This window comes from Hyperoodon ampullatus (assembly GCF_949752795.1).
Source record: "Hyperoodon ampullatus genome assembly, chromosome: 2".
NCBI classification, from domain to species: domain Eukaryota; kingdom Metazoa; phylum Chordata; class Mammalia; order Artiodactyla; family Ziphiidae; genus Hyperoodon; species Hyperoodon ampullatus.
Window position 1 is genome coordinate 72,091,329 of NC_136915.1, and position 21,478 is coordinate 72,112,806.

The window sequence follows — 21,478 nt, forward strand, 5'->3', positions numbered from 1 at the left end:
AGCTGTTTTGTATTTGTATTCCACCTGAGATTAGTGGTATTTTAAAACCTATAATATCTATCTACAGGAAATTCATTAACATGTTAGCATGTTTAATGCTTATTTACTCAAATAACATTCATTATACGATCTGCTTTTGTGTTATTCTAAAGAAAAAAAAGAAAGAGATTTTGAGCTTCCCTGGTGGTGCATTTTTTGAGAATCTGCCTGCCAGTGCAGGGGACACGGGTTCGAGCCCCGGTCCGGGAAAATCCCACATGCCGTGGAGCAACTGAGCCCATGGGCCACAACTGCTGAGCCTGTGCTCTAGAGCCCACAAGCCACAACTACTGAAGCCCCTGTGCCTAGAGCTTGTGCCCCACAACAAGAGAAGCCACCGCAATGAGAAGTCCGTGCACTGTAATGAAGAGTGGCCCCCACTCGCCACAACCAGAGAAAAGCCTGTGCACAGCAACAAAGATCTAATGCAGCTGAAAAATAAAATAATAAAATAAATTTTAAAAGAAACAAAAAAAGCAAAGAGATTTTATTTAAAAAGCCATGCTTAGTTTATTCTCCAGATGACCATTCTAGTTAGCATTATTACTGCATCCAAAATGATTGGAGGAGTAATTCAAATTCAACCTATCACATTATCCAAGGGCATTCTATGAATAGATGCAACCCAGAGCAAGTTCTGGCAAAGACACAAAGGCAGCCGTTCAGAGTCAGCAATAACATTCAATAGTGTTTTCCAGAGGTAGTGAATGCAGATGAGAATATTTATATGTTACCTCTCAAACTGTAGGAAGTATTTTGGGAAAGATATTTTTCACAATCCTTAGATTAGTTGTTACATATTTTCTAAGCATTTTAAAGGGTTTTTTTTGGATGATGGAACAAATTTATACATGTCATCCCATTTAATCCTCCCAGACACCCATGACGGATATTTTGGTGTCATTAGTAGCGCCATGAGTGATAAAAAACTGAGGCACATGCATTAAGCAACATGACCAAGACTTCAGAGTTGGAAGGTAACAGTGACAAAATCTGAGCTCAGGACATCTAACTGAAGCGCTAATGGCTTCTCTATCTTGCGGCAAGCAGTTTTAAGTTTCAAAAAAGGTTAAATCTCTTTAGCTTCTGAATTTAGTAAATCTCAGTTTCTGATAGCTCTTATACATCCCTTAAACCTGTTTATTATTATCATCACTATTCTTATCAATAAGTAAATTTTAACAAAGGAAAAAATATTATCCTAGCTAGCATATATTAAAATATTATTTTATGCTAGATGTATATAACTGTTTCATGTATAAATTAATTTAATAGTCACTATGAGATACAATATTATTTGCAAATATTTTCTCCCATTCAGTAGGTTATCTTTTCCTTTTGTCAGTGGTTTCCTTTGATGTGCAAAAGCTTCTAAGTTTAATTAGGTTCTGTTTGTTTATTGGTGTTAGAGAATGTTCTAATTTCATTCTTTTACATGTAGCTGTCCAGTTTTCCCAGCACCATTTGTTGAAGGGACTGTCTTTTCTCCATTGTACAGTCTTACTTTCTTATTCATAGATTAATTGACCATAAGTGTGTGGGTTTATTTCTGAACTCTCTATCCTGTTCCATTGATCTGTGTCTATTTTGGTGCCAGTACCATACTGTTTTGATTACTGTAGCTTTGTAGTATAGTCTGAAGTCAGGGACTGTGATTCCTCCAGTTCTGTTCTTCTTTCTCAAGATTGTTTAGACTATTTGGGATCTTTTGTGTTTCCATACAAATTTTAAAATTATTTGTTCTAGCTATCTTCAGAAAGAACACAGGGCTTCCCTGGTGGCACAGTGGTTGAGAATCCGCCTGCTAATGCAGGGGACACGGGTTCGAGCCCTGGTCCGGGAGGATCCCACATGCTGCAGAGCAACTAAGCCCATGTGCTACAACTACTGAAGTCCACATGCCTGGAGCCCGTGCTCTGCAACAAGAGGAGCCACCACAGTGAGAAGCCAGCACACCGCAACAAAGACACAGCACAGCCAAAAATAAATAAATAAATTTTTAAAAAAAAGAAAGAACACAAATAACAAATGTTGGCAATGCTGTCGAAAAAAGGGAACACTTGTACACTGTTGGTGGGAATGTAAATTGGTGCAGCCACTGTGGAAAACAATATGGAGGTTTCTCAAAAACCTAAAAATAGAACTACCATATGACCCAACAATTCCACTCCTGGGTATATATATGAAAAAAAAACAAAAAACAAAAAAAACATTAATCTGAAAAGATACATACATGCCAATGTTTATAGCAACATTATTTACAATTACCAAGATATGGAAGCAACCTAAGTGACCATCAAAAAATGACCAGATAAAGATGTGGTATGTATCTACAATGGAATACTACTGAGCCATAAAAAATTTTGCCATTTACAGCAACATGGATGGACTTGGAGGGCATTATGCTAAGTGAAATAAGTCAGAAACAGAAAGACAAATACTGTGTGATATCACTTATATGTGAATCTTAAAAAATACAACAAACTAGTGAATATAACAAAAAAGAAGCAGACACACAGGTATAGAGAACAAACTAGTGGTTACCAGTAGGGGTGAGGGACAATATAGGAGTGTGGGAGGGAGAGATACAAACCATTGGGTGCAAGATAGGCTCAAAGATGTATTGTACAACATGGGGAATATAGCCAATATTTTGTAATAACTGTACATGGAAAGTAAGCTATAAAATTTTAATTAAAAAAAAAGAGATATAATATTGTCCCCAATTTGAATAAAGGAAAATTGAGTCAGAGAGATGTTGAGTAATTTCCTCCAAGTTATCTGCTAGAAAGGAGAAGAGCCAGGATTTAGAAGTCTGGTTCTAGTGCAAGTACATGTAATCAGTAAACTCTATTGCCTTCCCAGGTCATTTTTAATTGAGTCATTGTGTCCTGTTATGTGTAAAGGGATAGAATTTTGTTAAATGACTATATTGTGAACATAAAAGAATACCAATTATTAAGGACACATTCTGCATACATCATGCCTTTCATCTAAAATTCCTTTCCTCTTCATCATCTACCTACTTTTTCTTACTTGTCTTTTAAAATTCAACTTTAATGTTAGCCTTCCCAGACCCACCAGTCTGATTTAGAAGCCCTTCTATCCTCATTGGGTAGTGCTATCCTAGCATCTATCACAATGTGTAGTATTGATATACTTAACTTTCTCTTTAACTGAACTCTAAGCTCCTTAAGGGAAGGGACTCTGTTTTCTGTCTTTTTATCACTAGTAATGGTGCTTGTCATGCAGCCGGTACCCAAAACAGGTTGGATTAATGAATGGATGAAAAAATAAAATTATGTGTAAATACTTTGTTGGTATAGATGGATGACTGGATGAAGGTTAGATGACGGGTGGATAGATGGAAATATAAGAAATTAAGTGACATATACATATAGAAAATGTGTGAGTCAGTCCAATGTATGTGCTATCTTTAAATGGACAGAGCTTCTTGGACATATTTATAAAAATAAAAAAGATACTTTTTTTAACTGACTCATTTTCCTACTTTATCTTTAAATACCATTCTTTCTTCTATTGTTTCCCTTTAATAGACATTAATGGTGACTCGCAAGTTAGTGATAAATTTGCTCTTGGAAATTTCCTCTACTTTTTTGTTATATATACATCAAAGCTTTGATTTTACTCCTCTAAGTTGTATATCCTGGATACCTTTGGATAGAGGCACTGTATTACACTCTCCAGCTGAAGCCCTCCTTTCCGTCCACCGTTTGCCTGGCAGGTGCTACTTGAAGATTTGGCCTCTGTTACCCCTACTAGATTTAGCAATGAAAGCAGCATGAAATCTTAAACTTACTGCCAAGTGTGAATTTTCTACTTCAGAACAGATATATCATCCTGATCCTAACAAGGAACAGAACACATAATATTCCCAATACCTTAATAGTATGCCACTCCAACCATCAAATTATATTTACCTACCTGGAAGAACAAGAAAAATAATGGTTTCCTCATTAATAACCACAACATTGTAAGAAAACATTAATTTCACCTAAAAAAAGACATGGAAACTGCAGGCTACCATCATGGATGCTTTTGTGATACCATTTATGAATATAATACTCTGTTAAGAATGTAATTACTGAAGAGACATTTTGCCATGAAAGATTTGGGGTTGTTTATAACCAGAGAAAAATTATCCACTCCTTTGAGAGTTGCATTAGACAATTACTAGTCAAAGCTTAAAAATATAAAAGCAAGTAAAAATTGGCCTTTTACTTAAAGTCAGTAGTTCACTGATTTTTGTCAAAAAAAATCATACACTAGACTTTTTTACACTAACAGACAGCTTCTCATTTGTGATGTAATAGACTATTTTCCACAGTGGTATAATTTATCCATTCATTATTTTATCATGCATTTATAGAGAGCCCACCATTTGTCAGGCACTACATGTAATATATTTTCTGACTAGTGGTTAAATATCTTTTTTCTCTCTTACTGGGTTTCTGCCTCCACTATAAACTAGCCAGGCAAAATCTCCAAACAAAATAAAATTGGGAGCAAAATATACATGTGTGAGTATATTTTAACTGACAACCATAGCAGTCTCTCAGCTTACATAGTGCTAAATACTAGAGATTTGAGTCAGCTAAAGAATATGTAAATTCAAATTGTTGTTGGTTGCTACTGAATGGCATGCCATCTTCTGGTATGTTAATTAGAAAACATGCAAATTCTCCATTTGACTCTTGTTTTAATTTGTCTTAGTCAAATACATGTTTATAAAATTTAAGTGCTGCACATTATGGGAGTATGTATATGTGTATATATTTATGTATATATACATATATTTAACTATGATGTTGTGTTTACTGCAAAAGTGTACCAAACCTAATTAGCAAGGGGGGAAAAATGGAGCCTCTAAGCCACAAAATGTAAGAAGTTTGTGAAAGCGGCCTGAAGACCTATCAATCAATATACAAAATGCAACTTTTAAAGGTTAACAACACAACCTTTAAAAATCAAATTGAAAATTACAAGTTGGAAAGTGTTTGTGGGTTATCAAAATATTCTTTAGATCTGGCTCACCCTGCACTGTCTCATAGTCTTGCAAGTCCCATGGGACTTCTTAAACACATTTCACCTTTCTTTCTTCAGTTTCAGGCTAGAAAGTGTCCCTTTAACTCCTGGAGACAGTAAATCACAGATTGTGTGGTGGTTCTCAGAAGATACTTAAAGGACTGAATTGGATGCTCTACATAGCACCCTTGCCAAAAGAGTTCGGAAATGACTTCCAGCTTCCCACAGTAATAAAATGGCACTGGTTGGCATCTTTAAGGTAATAAAAGTGAATTTTTTCCATTCTAGTAAATGAGAAGAGAGGCCTGGTTGTTATAAAAACTGATTAAAATTCATGTGTTTTCCTCAAATTATAGAGCGTGATATGAGCACACTTACACGTGAACTTCAGACCACCTCAGAGAATTATTATATCCAGCTCTCTGAGGGAAACAGGATGTGCTGGTAGGTGGGTGGAAGGGAGTCTGGGAAGGATCCATCAGGTGCTGTGAATACAGAGGACAGGATTCAATAGGTGGCACTCTTCCCTCTGAGTCAGCGGTGAATGAATTCAGAGTGTGATTTTGGAGGATATTATTTTGCTTGAAAGAAAAGTTTTGGAAGTTCATAAGTGGTTCTGGCACTGTTAAACAGCTGCTGAGTCTAATCGCAGACTCCGGCTGCTTTTTGGTGATGGGAAAAGCTCAAGAAAACAGGTTTTGTGTCTTTAAGAAAGAGGCTGATGTAAGGCATTATCGTCATTTGTATACAAGACATTTTGAAATTCAGTTTCACTCTCCTCACCATTTCAAAGGAAAATCTTTTGTCATTCCTACTTGACTCAAAGGGTCTAGGAGGAAGTTTGATCATCTTCCGTTTCCCATCTGGTTATTCATAAGGCACCTGCATCTCTTGTGATTTCTCCTAGACTACACAATGCTACCAACTGACAACAAACATTTTATAAAGGAAGACCACCTTTCATAAAAGGAACCTGAACATTAGAAGCTTGCCAGCCAAAGGCATGGGATATAGCTTTCTATCCTTATTTCAACTGTACCAACAGTAGAAATTATAGTTGTCTTAAGCAGAAAACACAAGATGGATACATTTTATATATAGTCCAACCCACATTTGTCTTTGTTTATATGCTGCAATTAGAAGGCTATTACAAACAAATTTGTAGTATCATGGAAGAATTTTTAATGACTTGGTGATTTCAGTTATTGCCAAATACCTTCATCTACCCGTCATATTTCTAATTAAGAGACACCAGTGTGTGTGTTTATATAATCTCTTTGTTAAAATTACACAAAAGTGGCCTCAGTAGTTAGTGGCTAGTCCATTAATTAAACAGACAAAACTATTAAAGAGGTTAAACAGATCATTACAAAAGGAGCAGGATATAGACACACCCAGCTTAACAATAGTGGGGAAGGAGGTGTCCCTAACAAAGATAGAAGGGGAAAGGGAAATATTACCGCTGCTCTTAATGATGGTCTATAAACAATAGAGTACATGTTTATTAAGCCTAACACAGCTTGCTTCAACAAAGAGAGAATTAGATGTAAGTGCTAATGCCTTTTGCTCACAAATACTCCCAATGAGTATAATCCAACTCAGAGCATCTGACTTTGGTAGGTAACCATCTGTGATTAAAAGGAAAATGCTTCCTTCTGAGCTTGTGCTGAAATAACAACGGAGGCAGCTTTCCTGCAACTAGTCCTTGACCTTCACCTTCAAGTACGTATTTACCTGTTAAATTATGTGGTCTCCATGCAGACTCATGAGAGAGGTTTATGAAAGAAAAATATAGCCCCTGATACACTACTGATCATCCACAAAATATGACACAACATGTTTATACATCTAGATTTGCCCTTATCCCTTTGTAATATAATTAGGCCATTTCTCTCATTATTTTGAATTATCAGTTTCCATGGTCAGGGACCATACCTTATTTACCTATATTTAACTATACCTATATCTATATTTATTTTAACTATACCATACCTATATTTAACTGTAAACAGAGTGGGCAATGAATAAATATTTTCTAAATGAGTGAGTACATACATAAACATGTAAAAATGAGTTTCTCATTGTTGTCATTGCTAAAATGGAAGTAATCTTACCTTCAGCAAATATGTAAGGGTAAGAACATTCATATTCTTGATTTTAAGTGCTATAATTTTTCCCTAAATACAGAACTGTAATGTGCTTAACCTAAACAATCGTTCTACTTAAAAATATCTAGGGAGGGTGGGAGGGAGGGAGATGGAAGAGGGAAGAGATATGGGAACATATGTATATGTATAACTGATTCACTTTGTTATAAAGCAGAAACTAACACACCATTGTAAAGCAATTATACTCCAATAAAGATGTAAAAAAAAAATCAAAAGTTTAAAAATGTAATGGCTAGCAAATTCATCTCTCTCTCTTATATTAGGGACTTGCTAAAGAGTTTATGATTATCTTTAAGCTTGCCCCTTCCTTGTTACCTTCTCTGTAACTTAAATTATTTATCTTCTATGTTCCAAGTATTATATACATATAGTAGATAAAATAATGTGTCCTTTGAAAAGTCCTAATTGTGATCTCCTATTCTAACATGTATATTTTGTACCCAAATGATATTTGTCTCTGTTATGGATGAAATTCCATTTATCTATTTATTTAATATACATTGGATGAAAGCTACCATGTAGAAGATAATCTACAAACCCAAGAATGCAACAGAAAATATTTAACTTCTCTTTATTCCATGTGTTTCAGAGTTAATCTCACCCCACTGGTTTACTCTGATTTGGCCAGTAATTCTAAGTCATCATATAGGTTAAAGATTTGCCAATAAGAGAGTAATTCTGAAAGTTGTCCACACTAAAGATGCATCTGTGACTATGTATGTAGTAAAACAGGTTCTGAATTTCATTTCCTTGGATTCAGGCTCAGTAGATCTGGCAGAGAACCCAGGAATCAGCAGCATTTCTAACAAGCTTCACAGGTAATTCTCAGGGAGGTGTTTCTCAGAACATGCACTAAGGATCACTGCCTTAAGAATTAAAGAGATTTTTCTTTTCATGCCATGTTTTATTCTAGGTATAACAAACATCTTCTTTTATTTCCTTATTTTTTTCCTATAAAATACAATTTAAATTGTGCTGAATTGCATTTTATCATTGCATGTTGTGACCATGAGGAATACTGTAGGATTTTTTTTTTTTTTTTGTCCCTCTAAAAGGTGTAGGGATAAATGAGGAGTGTTAAATGTGATTTTTTAAAAACTCACTTTTTTTTTTTTTTTTTTTTTTTTTTTGCAGTACGCAGGCCTCTCACTGTTGTGGCCTCTCCCGTCGTGGAGCACAGGCTCCAGACGCGTAGGCTCAGCGGCCATGGCTCACGGGCCCAGCCGCTCCGTGGCATGTGGGATCTTCCCGGACCAGGGCACAAACCTGTGTCCCCTACATCGGCAGGCGGACTCCCAACCACTGCACCACCAGGGAAGCCCTAAAGACTCACATTTTGATGATAAGAAAAAAACACTTTAATTGCCACTATTTGATTCTAAAATGGTAATTCGTTAAGATGAGAGTCATGGATTTTTAGTCATTAACTTTGACTATTATTTTAAAAGTAATTCAGAAGTTTCCACTTGGTGCTTTTCTTTAGTGTTTTTTTTTTTTTTTTCCTAGTTTTCCCTTAAAATATTCCATTAGGTCCCAGTATGACTTTTTCCTGTGATTTAGAATCATGTAAGTAAGAGAAGTGAATCTATTTTCCTTCCTATATCAACAATACCTTACTTCAACCTCTTTGAGTGGATTATTTTTCTCTACAAGACCTTTAGTATTATGGCATCACGCCATGGGATGTGAACAGTGACATTATTTAAGGTCACAGTGTAGATAGAAAACCTGTGACTAGCCTCTACTTGTTGCATTAGAGTCTACCATTCTCTCACAGAAATGTTGGCTTGTTATTTCATAATTTGAGTTACAGACATGGTTTTCTTACTTCTAAGGTTGATAGGTCATTTCTTTAAAAAGATTTGATATATTTTTAACCTTTTCTGATTTGAATATTGTGACTGTGTGATCTGGTGATTTTTTTTTTAAGATAAGTCAATGGTCCCTAAGCTACATTAGGAAATTTCCATTGATATTAACCCTAACAGCCACCTCGAGTCAAATGTGGCATTATTTAGAGACTTTCTTTGTATGACAGTATCACATTTACTTTTATTTTTCCCCTTTAAAAAGTATTTTAGGGCTTCCCTGGTGGCACAATGGTTGAGAGTCCACCTGCCGATGCAGGGGACACAGGTTCGTGCCCCAGTCTGGGAAGATCCCACATGCTGCGGAGTGGCTAGGCCCATGAACCATGGCCGCTGGGCCTGCGCGTCCAGAGCCTATGCTCCGCAACGGGAGAGGCCACAACAGTGAGAGGCCCGCGTACCGAAAAAAAAAAAGTATTTTAAGGAGCTCACTTGGAAACAGCTCATAATAATAGACAATTGTGAAATGTTTAGTTTCACTGAGTGCTCTAACCACATTCATATAATATGAATAATCTAGCTCACTGAACACTGAAATCTATTCTGGCTATTGGTGAAAATGTAGTGTCCAACAAGAGCTAACCAAGAAATATGCCAAGGCTAATCAAAAGAGAATGAACCAGAATAACTCCCCCTCTAAAAACAAACTAAAAAAGAATAGATTTTTACTTTAAAAGTTTAAAAGGCTAAATAAATTTGAAACACCATTTTAAAATACATACTTCCACATGATAGTATGCCCTGGGGCCTGGAAACAATTATAATAAAATGTTGTGGAGAAAGCCCCCCACTGTTTCTGTGGTGGCATTTCTGCCATGGTTCAAATTAGAACTCTCATAAATCTTGGAATTGAGCAAATAGGGAAATAAAAATCTCATAAAATACCTGTCTGTATTCAGGCTGAGAGGATGAATTTAGGTAGTATTCCAAATCAAACTTTCTAACTTGTTGAGGTTGATGCATTTACACTTGCTTTCCAATTCGTGGCAACTTATCTAAACAGTTCCAAGTGAAAATAAAATGTACACTTTGATCATTCCTTTTTAAATGAAGTCATGATAATTTTGGCCCAATTCCCTACATTAATGTATCCATTTCTTCACATGGAGTCTGTTAAATGCTACAAATAAATGAACAACTGAAAAGTTTTCTCCACAAATAATGATGAGTCTGAGAATCCAGGAATCCTATGCACTGCATGAGTAGCAGATCAGGCAGTGGAACTCACCTCAAAAAAGGACAAAGGAACTTTCTATCAACAACTTTACAATGATGGTAAAGTGTAAGGTAAAGCACTCTTATACTTTTGACTGTTTCCTTTTCAGCAAAGCCTTTTCCTCATACAGAAAATCTCTTTTATCTTTTTAAATGGCATAATTGCATAATTATAAATGTTATGCAAATTCTGTATTTACTTGCTGAATGACAAACCCAAAATTATAAGCATCATCAAACTTTGGAAAATGCATAAATATCTTTAGGACAGTATTTTCAAATAATGCATAGAGGTAAATACAAATGCTCTTGAACCATGGGCAAAGCTTAAAAATTTTTTTTTTAAATAGGAAAATCTCTAGAGGAAAGACCTGACTCTCACTTATGAGCAAAAAATTCTTCAGTGAGATAGAAGGGACCCATACAGTAGTCTGAGTCCATCAAATTCCATCAGAGGGGACACCATTGAAGTATGTTTCTCACAGTGAAAACATCTCACAGTGAAGGTCTAATTGCCTTCACTATCTTTTACGAATATTGTTAGAAAAGAATAATATTCATTCTCTACTGTAAGCAGTCAAGGGATTAGATACAGTTATAACTAGACAACAGTTGTTGTCTGGTGAGCCTGTAATTGTAATGAAAGTTTATAATCCTCTTCCTTCCTTGTAAATCTTAATTTACAGATGTTTGAATCTTACCCAAACAAGGGGGGGAAAAGGACAGAAAAGAGAAGCTACCTAGCCTATAATCTGCTTTTTCAACTGCTTACCAATAATGCCAAAGTGAAAACAGATTATTAAATTAAACAATGCTTTGGAGAGAAGAAATGTATTTAAACCATTCTATTTGATAATATTAATACCATAATTCTCATCAGCATATTGGATATCATCCTTCTTCCAAAAGACTTCAATCTCATTAGATGTCTATCTCTTATGCTTTAGTTTTTTGAAAGGCTTTTTTTTAAAGTACGTTATCTATTTATCTATCTATCATCTTTCTATCTAACAATCCATCCACCTATCTAAATATCTATATCTCTACCTACCTAGATATTTTCTAAAATCAGGGAGAGGAGGCCTTTTCAGATGCCTTACCAAAAAGCTTCCACACTAATAAAAGCAAACTGAAATTATAAGAAAATGAGTTTATCTTCCAAGTTTGAAACCAGGGACACACCTACCTTTATAACTGATTTCAGCTCAGCATGATTTTTCATATGCTTTCTGAGTTTTCTCATTGTTGTTTTGGTAATGAGATAAAGTGCAGTGTTTTGTCTTCCAATGCAGCAGAGTGATGTTAACCCAAGGAGTTTTGATTTGAAAATCTTTATCTGGCATAATTATACATTCTGTCCAGGTCTCCATTGATGGGAAGTAAACTGTTTCTCTCCTTCAGTTGTCGTGGTTAAAGGAAAGGCCAGATGGGTCCAGTATCTAAAACTACAAAAAAAACTCTCCTAGGTCATTGGTGGGAAGTTCAATACTATTGCATCGCTAATAGCAGCTGCTTCTGTTTGAACTCAGGGTTATGAAAGATGAACTGCATTAAATGGTAAATCATTAAGTATCAGCTGAGTCAAAACATGATGGTACGTTTCCCTGCTTAAATCACCCGCATCTGTAGTCTTACATGCAAAGAGTTGCTCCTTCCAATCACACAGTGAAACCCTGACAGAAGATCTGAAGCTGAAACCACACCAAAAACCTCAAATAACATCTTTTGGGTTTTCAGTTGGTGAGTAAATGATCATCAGCAAATATTCAGTGGTGGAACTAAAGCACAACATTGCATTTACCCAGCTATAAAATATTTAGGAATGTGTAATCCCTTTAGAGCCTCATTTTTCCTCCTATTATGTGTTTATTCTTCAAGAAAAGAAAAACAGCTGTTTAAATTATGTCCACCTAATACCTTAGATTTATTGCAAAGACTACAATTTGCTGGTTTCCTTTTACTATTGATTCTCCTCTTACTTATGGGGATGTGAACATCATAACTAGAGATAAAGCTCATACTGGTTCAAATTGTACAATAATGGATACCATAAAATAAGGCTTCAGAACTGTTCAAAAAATTACACTCTTCTTGGGGCTACTCTGGTGGCACAGTGGTTGAGAGTCCGCCTGCCGATGCAGGGGACACAGGTTCGTGCCCCGGCCTGGGAAGATCCCACATGCCACGGAGCGGCTGGGCCCGTGAGCCATGGTCGCTGAGCCTGTGCGTCCGAAGCCTGTGCTCCACAACAGGAGAGGCCACAACAGTGAGAGGCCCGCGAACCGCAAAAAAAAAAAAAAAAAATTAGACTCTTCTTATCTATTTGAAGTAGGCAGGAGAAGAATCTTAAATAGCAATTATAACTATAATATCCCACTCCCATCATGGCTTAGATTCATAGTAATATATTCACAACTGTAAGCAGTTACTATAAGGCAATGGTCTTTCTTTGTCTTCATTGCGGCATGTGCTTTCATGGTGCTTTGCTCCACTGTGGGTTTGTCTTGTCCACGTAAGTATTTGAGCTGTCATTCCAGTGTCATACTAGAAGCCAGCATTGTGGCAAGATACTGGAGGTAACCGTACAGCATCTCAACTAACATATTTTTCCCCTCCCCTGATTATATAGTACTGGAATAAAAGACAAATGAAAATCTAGGATTCACTTTTAGGTATACAATTAGCCATCTATCTTTGGTGTAAGACAACAGAGGTTGTTACTTTCAAAATCTGGGGAGAAAACAAAGTTTAATTGCATAGAATATGTTCTACCAATCATTTTTATGGTACACTTATTTTGAAAATGTGTCCTGTCAGGTCATTCCCACACTTGGCTCAACTGGGAACATATTACCTTCTACAGATAGAAAGAGGGTCTCTAAAATTTACTTAGTATAGTAATCTTACTTACAGACTTATTTCACTAAACAGATGAAAGGAAGAACTATATTTTAATTTCTATTGAAGGATGTCATGAAATTGTCTTTATATCAATCAGAAAACAAATTAAATTTTGAGGGAAAATTACCAATACTCAACTTATAAAAATATCTGGGCACTCCCTGGTGATCTAGTGGTTAAGACTCAACTCTTTCACTGCACTGACCAGAGTTTAGTCCCTGGTTGGGGAGCTAAGATCCCACAAGTAGTGTGATGTGGCCAAAAAAAAAAAAAAAAAAAAAAAAAAAAAGTCTGAATCCTTCCAAAGAACACATATTTTTATATCTATCAAACTTTTTTATACGAACTGTATTAAAAGCTATATAGACACATTTTATTATAAAAATAGATCTATTTTTTCATTGCTTTATTAATTAGCACCTACATCCAGTAGGAATATCATGGAATATCTTACGGGCACAAAATTGTATTTTGTTAAGGGAAGAAACAAGTATACTCTTGTAAGAAATTATAAGGACCTGAAAGACCATCTTATTGCAGGACCTTATGCAAATTATTTATCAGCTCTGTGCCACAGTTTTCTCATTAGTACAATGGGAATAATAATGCCGATCTCACATATGTGTGAGAATAAAATAAAAGATGTAAAATACTTATGATAATACCTGGCATATATTAAAGTTTTAGAATAAGTGAAATGTTGTTTTTGTTGCAAAACACATACAATGTGTTTCAAAGCTATACTATGTAGTTTATCATGTTTCCTACAACCTCTGCCCCTGTTCCCTGACCTGCTATGCATTTACTAAAAAGACTTCTTTTTAAAGCTTTTCATTCCACATGTTTTATCCACTAGAAATCTTTCTGAGACCAACCAGTAAGACCAACTTGCAAATATATTAACAGAAAACATATATAGCATGTGGTTACCTCTTTTGGGACATGAATAGACAAACAGAAAATGTCAGAGTGTCATGTTTGAGAAGAAATATAAATCTTTGTGAACTGCTGGACATGATTTTGTAACACAAAAAGAAAAGACAACAATTTTGACAAAATTAAACTTAATGCTATAGGACATGGTTATTCCCATGTTGGCTGCTTTTGAGATTTTATAGGCCTCTACTCATATTCAGGTCAAACTAAAGATAGCCAGATATTATTTAGCAGCATTGGAGGGGGATTGAGCTGGCAGGCAGGTATGCTCAGAATACTCTCTAGAACACAGAAGCAGAACATATACCTATTATTCAACACTGTCTTGTCATCATGTTAAAATATATACATCCAGATAGCTCAGAATGTTCACTGGGCAGAAATAAGACTCTAGAACCTGAAAGGGTTTGTATGAACTTGAGAGGAAGAAACATGTCAGTCATACAGAATCAGTAACTCCGATTCTGAATACTGAAAGATCTAGCACAATTACAAGCATTGTGCAGCACATAGTTCTGTATCTTTGTCGATCAACTTCCTCTTATTTTCTTATTTTCATAATAATGTTATACACTCATGTATTGTATGAGTAATAAAGATAGAAGCTTAAGTGCTTCATGTTAAAATGCTACCTAAAATGTAAAAAGAAACCACTTAATTAATTCTTAAACCACTTAGATTAATTGCATCTGCAACTATGTCATTCAACAAGTCATGTCATTACTGAAGCCAAGGTTAAATTGCTCTTTTTAAAATATATATAAAGCCAATATTTAAAGAGCTTTACAAAAATGAAAGAACTGATTGATCTTGCCTCACTCTCCTCCTGAAGAAAGAGATCTATCTATCTACCAATGCTTCAGGCTCTCTTCATAGCCGTTCTTAATTGGAATAGTTAAAAAGTTTCCAAGGACAATACATTTTACTATTTATTGCACATTTCATATCATAAGGACATTTCAATTTCTCTTCATTCTGGGGGCAAGATGAATTTTGTCACTGAACATTCCAGACCCATGTTTCTTCAAAAGAGTCAGTTGCACACCAGCATTTAAGGAAATCCCGCGCTCGGGTGTCAGAGAGCATCCAAAAAAGGATGAAGCATCACCTCTCAACTGCCATCTGTTGAGTGTTTTCCCGACAGCTGTATCTCTTGACCATCACAGTGTACAAATCACAAGAGGCACAAAGGAAGTGCGCAGCCATCAGACACGGAGGAAAATTCCATGTTTGTCTGTGAAACAACATTGCTTTTAATTGCACCATAATGATTTTCTAACAGACACAATGGTATGTAGTGTAGTCGTAGAGCTGATTTAAAGCACATAATAAACCACAGTGCAGCTGAAAAACCAATTGAGATTTCTCAGTGCCAGGAAGGTTTTTGTCCTAACATGAATACTTACAAGCATTTTCGCCAGGTACTCTGTCCACAATCCACTTTTACCAAAAATAACTGCCTCTATCATTGTGCTGGGGCAGTTTTGAAAAGTAAATGAATGTTCTTATTTCAAATATCAATGTAGTTAAGCTTGGGTTTTATTTTTAATGTTTATGATGTACAATCTAAAATAAGACAAGTTTATCAGCTGGGTGATGGCCCCCAAATATCACTTTCCTGATTTTTTTAAAACCACTTAACATTTTTATTCTTCCCCTTCAGTGTAAAAGTCTGCACGATGGCTGTCAGTCTTTATTTCTTACGAAACATTCTCTGACATAGCGGTTGAGATAGTATTGAGACGGTAGAACTGGCTGGTCAGAAATTGAAATCCTTGGTTTCTTAATGGGGGCAATAAATAGAAACTACCCTAGAAGCTACCATTAGTTGAGGACCCACCGTGGGGTGGTCCTCCTCTCCGAAACTCACAGGCTTGACCTTGAAAGATTCCAGTCAAAACGTCACTTGGTGTGAAAGTCTAATACTCTGTTTCTGGGAATTCAGTTGTCAAAATATGATGGATTAATCAGCAGAGGCTTTCTAGATTCCCCCAGCTCCGTTCCATCCTGTAGCATAAAAGAATGACAGAGGGAGAGAGAAAGACAGAAAGAGAAAATGAAGGGAACTTCAAGTGATCTACATCCTTACAGTTTCCATTAATTTCATCATCATTATAATAACCAATATACATGGACCCTACCATATATGTACATCACACAAACACACACAAGTACTCTAAGCTGTCATTTTCTTCACCAACTGCCAGATCTCACGTATTTGTATACAGTCTTATTACTACCTGTTACTCCTACTCAGAAGTGTTGCAGCTAGAGCAGATATCGGACCCAAATTAAAAAACAAAAAATAAAAGTCTGTGCAAATTTGCATTAGGTACATTTGGGCTCATTCTCTATTTTTTAAGAGGAAAAAAATCTGTGCCAAAATGAGCACCACATGCCTCTAAATAAGAGATATTTTTCAGAAAAAATTCTGAACCACCTACCCAGGACCACAAATGGCACAAAAATTCGGAACATACACTTTTGAAACCTACTATCTATATTTGTGAACTATCCATAATGCATTTCAAAACCAGCTGTAAGGGGCTTCCCTGGTGACGCAGTGGTTGAGAGTCTGTCTGCCGTTGCAGGGGACACGGGTTCGTGCCCCGGTCCAGGAAGATCCCACATGCTGTGAAGCGGCTGGGCCCGTGAGCCATGGCCGCTGAGCCTGCGCATCCGGAGCCTGTGCTCCGCAGCGGGAGAGGCCACAACAGTGAGAGGCCCGCGTACCGCAAAAAAAAAAAACAAAAAAAAAAACAAAAAAAAAAACAGCTGTAAGATCTGTCTGCGACCTAACTTCTCGGTTCCACTACTTCGCAGTGAATAATTGTGAGAAATTATAGTTAATTGTGCTTTCACCTGAAGGCTGCTGCTTCTTTTTTTAAAAAATCCAATAGGTATGTGCACTCTTATAGTAGGTAAACATTCTCTTGTTGTTTTAAAAAAAAATGCATGCACAATTTAAGAGGTACTAAGGAGCCATACCTAATCTACATAACAGTCATTTCGGGAGGGAGGAAGAGGAATGCAACCTACAAATGCAGCCTAAGTCTGTGTTATTAGAAATATTCCTTATTCTTAAATCAGTACGTAGTCTGGCCAGGCCTCAGCCTGTTATCAGTTTGTTGCCAGTCCTAAGAAACGGAACTCTCACTCCTGCTATTCAAAATCGGACGCAGTAAAGAATGCCTGCACCAAATGTCTTCTTCCTTAGGTTGTGCCCTGATCTATGCCTGAGGGATTCTTCAGTCTCTTTCTTAAAACAATGGTTTCCATATACCAAACAGCACAGGCACTGTTGACGTTTTTCCTTGTCCACAATAAAATGAGAAAAATAAGGACTATGCAATTACACACAAATACAAATTGAGCAAACCTGTATTGAGTACCTCACATGTACCAGGCAATGTTTGGGGTAATGGAGAAAAAGAATGGAACAAAAGATATGAAACCCATGACCTCATAGATTTTATATTTTAATGGGGGAGATAAATAACAAGCAAATAAATAATATATAGTCAGGTAGTAAGGAGTACTGGATAGAAATTACAGCCCAGTAAGGAAATGGAGAGGAATGGGAATGGAGAGGAATGCAAGTGGGAAAAGAGAGGGTTTGCCGGCATGGGGTCTAGGAAAGGGGCTTTCAACCCTGTGGTTAGAGAAACCCTGTGCCTCATGGTTGGATCTGAGTGGAGAGCTCTGTCAGTGTCCCAGGGAATAGACTTCCAATCAGAGGAACGGTGGGTGTGAAGGCAGTACAGTGGGAAGGGGTTTGGCCTGTTTCAGGAACTGGCTGTTTCTGAAGGCCTTTGTGGCATGTCGGTGTATAAGTTGCCAGTTCTTCATTCTTGAAAAGCCTGTCTTGTGTTCTAAGATTATGGCTTTCCTCCTTCCTCCTACCCCCTACTGATGATAACATGATGTCAGATTTCAATGTTAGTTGGAATTTTATTTTTAATAGCGTAACTTGGCAATATAAGACGTTGACCCCCTTAGGTTGTTCTCTTTTTTTTTTTTCCCCAAACTAATTCATGAAATATAAATAGGTTCAGCCCTGGCTTAAGAGGATATGTGCTGAAAGTGCCAACCCCCCTGTGTCTGTGGAGAACCCCATCTTAACCTGCTTCTAAGCATTTGTTTGATTTGTTTTACTAGTTTTGGTACTTACTTCTTATTTCCCAGGTTTATTTGGAAAGGAAAAGAAACACTGTGCTCCAATAGTCCACATTTTATATGTTTGGTTGATTTTATTTTGTTTTAACATGAAAAAGTCGTAGTAAAATTTGTCCCTGATTCTTTAATAAAACAGCATTCCCTGCAGAACAGGTACGGGAAGTTGGGTCCTCCCAAGATCTTTTATAGTCTGACATCAAAACTAAATTGGGATGTTAAGAACAACTTGGTCCTCTCCCCCTTCTTGGTCTCCCCCTAGAATTTCCAAGGGATATAGTGTTTGTTATGTGTTTATGTTTTGGGGAAAAGGTAGGGAGTCTGGAGCTGACTTTTTTTTTTTTTTCTTTAAGGGAAAAAGAGAAAACCAGATATTTTCAAGGGAATTGACTAGTAGTGGCCAGTATAACAAAGAAACCCCACTAAGCCTAACCACAACCTGACAGAATGAAAAGTGATTCCAGAGCTGCCACTCACCACAAATCCCCATGAAACATGCCAGGAAACCAGCTGAAAGCAGTAGAGAGGCTGCTTCTCAAGGGCCACAAATGTGGCCCCCAGAGAGTCTTCTGGTCCTATTCAAATTCAAAGTTGCAAAGTCAGGGAGGGCTGGAAACTGGAGACCAAGAATTAGCAGCCTTGTGATCACTTTAAGGGTTATGATGGAACTGATTTAAAATGTAAAACCACATCCCATGGTAAACACAGAGGCAAAGTGGAAGCCGAGAAGAAATGGGATTTCATTTGGTGATTTTCAGTTTTAGGAATGAAATAGGGATGGGAAGAAAAACACTATTTTTCCAGAACTGATATTGCCTGTTCTTTTTTTTTTTTTTTTTTTAGGATAAGTGAATGTGGACTGATATATTACTACTTTGGGCTTCAGTGCTAATAAGGCATATTTCCCACAGAATCTGACAGAAAGGATGAATACCTTGCGGTGCTAATGGTTAATTTGTAGTGGCATGTGTATTTCTTGAATGTCCATGAAGTTTCCTAATTCATCAGCACACAATTGGGCTTTTTATTTCCCTTAACACAGAATGAAATGCCAAGAGGGCAAGAGATTCAGGACTGTTGTAATATTCTCTCAGCCAGTGTATTTACTACCCAAAAGTTATTGCTAATTTTTTTTCTACCTCAGGAACAAAATTGGTCTTCAGCAAATAATTTAATACTGACCACACTCGAAGATGTTTATTACTGTTGAATCTGTCACAGATTGCATCAAGCCACAGAGATGCTAATCTATCTCATGTATTTGAAACTCCTCTGGGAAACATATATTTGGGCTTACTACTGAGTGAACACGACTGTTAGGATTATAGAGACCATACACGGTGAAGAAGAGCAGCATCGCTTTTCTGACGGGAAAGTAAACAATAGGGTGATTGTCGGCTTACACATTGGCTTACAGCAGCCCTACTGCTGATGAGCTGTATGTAAAAACCAAGATCAGCAAGCAGTCTTGATGTTTTCTTCTTGGAGTTGGATGTTGTCAAGGATTCAGATGAGCCACCCCAGTGAGTATGCAGGAAACAAAACAGGATATTCTTGTTTGAGGACTGCTTTCTGTAATTATGTTGATTTTTTATGCAGCACTTGAACTTCTAAAAACTCAAGGATGCATAAGAAGTACTCCAGAGGAGAATGAATGATTGGAATTTTGTCTTAAGTGAAATGTTAGCATGTGTTCTTAACAAAATTAACTTGTTTGTATTTGTGAGTGGGTCTATGAATCAAGTATACTTAGACCGTGACTGTTTTGTCCCCTCACCTCACCCTCCCACCCCCATTTTCAAACAGGAAGTCAAGTTGTCTTTGGAACATCATATTTCCTGCTTGGAAAAGGCACTGGATTGTGTCATAGTCTGACAGGAAAGTTTCAAGAGTACCAGGAGTTTCCCCTGGAACACTTGAGGGGGAAAAATTTGCAGCAGCATCTATAAAGTTCTTTCCTTTGAGCTCTTAAGAGCTGTTCTATTGTTGTGTATACAAAGTCTTCAGAATTGAAACAGCTAAACTAAACTGTAAATACCCTAAGGAAAAACGTCTTTGGAAACTTGTACTGTGGACTTGCTTGGCACATTGTACTTTTATCTGTCCTTCCTTGCTGAGGAAGGAACATCTGGCTCAGCGACTAGCTGGTTAATGCTATCATGTTACAGACATCCGTTTATTCCTTTCCCATCCAAATATCAGTTCTGTGTATTAGACAAGGGATGTGACATATTTGTATGCCAAGAACTTTGATTTGGTGACCATTATTTGCCCTTTAATTTTACCAAATTACCTCATGCTCCTTTTCTTTAATCAAAATACCATGCAATTTCTTATTTTTACTTGAATAATTCTCATAATTTTACAGCACAATGAAAGGATTATAGATTAGCACAAGGTCAATCTTCTCCATATCCTCCTTATATTTTCTTAAGATTCCAATCCACAAAAGGTCATAGACAACATAATACTTCTGGGGCAAAGGACACCATAAGGTTCCTTTGCACAAGCACACCAGCTGGGCAATCATATTCCAATGGCAGTGTGCCCTGAGTTTTAACCACTGTGGTTCAGTGGAGAAAATGATATGTCAACTAATAGGCAACTACCAAATTTCATCAGGGGTACCCTGGGAATGCAGATCTCAGTCTAAGGGTAGGGCTGTGAAGGGTAGAATTTTATTTTATTTATTTATTTATTTATTATTTTATTTTTTTGCGGTACGTGGGCCTCTCACTGTTGTGGCCTCTCCCGTTGCGGAGCACAGGCTCCGGACGCGCAGGCTCAGTGGCCATGGCTCATGGGCCCAGCCGCTCTGCGGCATGTGGGATCTTCCTGGACCGGGGCACGAACCCGTGTCCCCTGCATCGGCAGGCGGACTCTCAACCACTGTGCCACCAGGGAAGCCCAAGGATAGAATTTTAAATGGTGCTTGGGGGTCAGTCTGCCTGGGTTTGAATTCAGATTCTACCATTTGACCAGAAAATTGCTTAACACTTCTTTCCCTTGGTTACTCTTCTATAAAAGGAAGATTATAATTGTTCCAATTATTCATTGCTGCATAACAAAGCACCCCAAAACTCAGTAGTTCAAAACAACTATTTATTATTATATCTCACTTTACCATGGATG